This window comes from Calonectris borealis, chromosome 10, assembly GCF_964195595.1.
Source record: "Calonectris borealis chromosome 10, bCalBor7.hap1.2, whole genome shotgun sequence".
NCBI lineage: Eukaryota > Metazoa > Chordata > Aves > Procellariiformes > Procellariidae > Calonectris > Calonectris borealis.
Genome location: NC_134321.1, coordinates 17,278,811 through 17,280,812, shown reverse-complemented (window position 1 = coordinate 17,280,812; position 2,002 = coordinate 17,278,811).

Here is a 2,002-nt window from a genome sequence, read left to right as displayed (position 1 = left end):
GCCATACAAGACGGCAGGCTGCGAGTTGCTCCATGCTGGCGGGGCGACAGGCCAGCCCCTCTGCAGTGGCTGCCCTGCATCAGACAGAGAAGAGCGGCGATGTTTCAGCCAGCAGAAAGCATGGGAGGCCCCAGAGCCGCTGGAGAGGGAGCCCTGCGGGGTGTCAGCACGTGCTCCCAGCTCTCCCAGCTAACAGGGGCCTCCCACCCCAGGCCCCCCCTTGGATCTGAAACCAAGCTTGCCCTGTGGTACACCCGTAGAATCATTAAGGTTGGAAAAGACCTCTAAGATCATCACCCAGACCTCCCCTCTGCCCACCCCCGTCCTGGAGCATCACCTTCCAGGGGCTCCTCCAGCCTGGGGACCCTCTGCTTGCACCACCGTCGTCCCCAGGGCTTTATCAGCCCCACTGAAGCAATGGCTACCGCAAGCCTCCACCATCATCGCAAATACCTGGTGGGGGGAGAAAAAGCAGCCAGCCCCCTCCCCGCAGCGGTGGGAGCATCCTCCGCCGTCTGACCGAGAAGAGGCGAGCCCGGCAGGTGGAGCGAGTGGTTGCAGGGAGCTGCCAGAGCACAAATCCTCCGGCAGCCCATTAGGAGCAGCTCCCGGCTGCCTGCAGGAGCTCTTGACAGGGGGCCAGGCACCGGCGCGAAGGAGCGCGGATCCTCCGCTAAGGAGCTGGACATGGGTGGAATGAAACCAGGGAGCTATTGCCCTGGTGAGCGCTTACCGAGCGGTGCCGGCACGGCTGCCACGGGCAGCCTCATGTGCTGGGGTAGGGGGGTGACTAGGGCAGGCTCCCGCAGGAGCCCACCCAAGCAACGCTGGGGATAAAGCCAAGTGGCAGCCAGCAGAAAGGGGTTTTTGTGCTGCCTCTTCTCCTCCCGCTGCCATCCCAGCAGCGATTTTGGCATCTGCAGGATGGGAGACCCAGAGAAGCGCCTGCGGCAGGAGGGGACGGGTGGCGGGTGCAGGCTTGTGCAATGCGGTCCGGACACGCACCAAGAAGGGAAGAGCTTCTTTTAGCTAAAAAAAGAGCAAAGCAGCAATGCACAGCCATGCTCAGCTGGCTGAGGGCACTGAAAAACCTCTTTTCGCTGGCCCAAGGGACCATGGCTGATCACCAGCCTCCAGCTGAGCACCGCGGCGCTGCCTTGGGCAGCACCGGAGGGGCTGAGCCACCCCAGAGCCATCACCCTCGGCTCCCCTTAACTGACGAGGAGGAACTTCAAGCTCCAGGCTTCCTTTCCAAGCCACGTGGCAGCACTGGGAAGCATCAATACCCTTCAAAACACTTCCAGAAACCTTCCTCCATCCCCAGGGTTGGGGTTTCTCCCGAGGCCGGAGCAGCTCAGCCGGTTGGACTCTGCACGTCATCCCTTGTGGGATGCTCCTGCCCAGCCGGACCCTGCACGGTAGGCGGGCAGGGGTCCCCAGGCAAGGGTCCCCATGTGTCCCCTCCCTGGGGCAGTGCAGGCAGGGGGCTGCCAGGCTGGGGGGGGGGGGGGGGAACATCCCTTGCAGCTGCCCCACGCTGAACAATTTGGAGCAAGGGGCCTTTTTTTGGTGCAAAACCTGGAGGGTTTGGCTTTCCACATCAATATTTCGTAAGCTCCCACCCACCTGCTCCAAGAGCTACAAAGAGGCGAGGGTCGGGCCACGTCGCTGCTGAGCTTTGGGAGGATGGAGGGGGGGCAGCTCTGATGGAGGCAGCCCCGGCTCTCCCCCAGCCAGGCTGTGCCACAGCAATTGCCGGATCAGGTGTCACGGCTCTTCAAAAAACACAAATCCCACAGCTCGAGGGGCTCGACCCAACCAAAATCCCCAGCAAAACCCACGCAGAAGGCAAGCAGTGACCGCCATCGGTGCGGCAGGGGGGAGAAGCGGGCGAGTGACCACACCACCGGAGCGAACTCGGCACGGTGATGGTGCCGCCAGGTCCTCGATCGCTTGTTAACCGCCTCCAAACCAAATCAGCAATTAAGGGATCATCATTTGA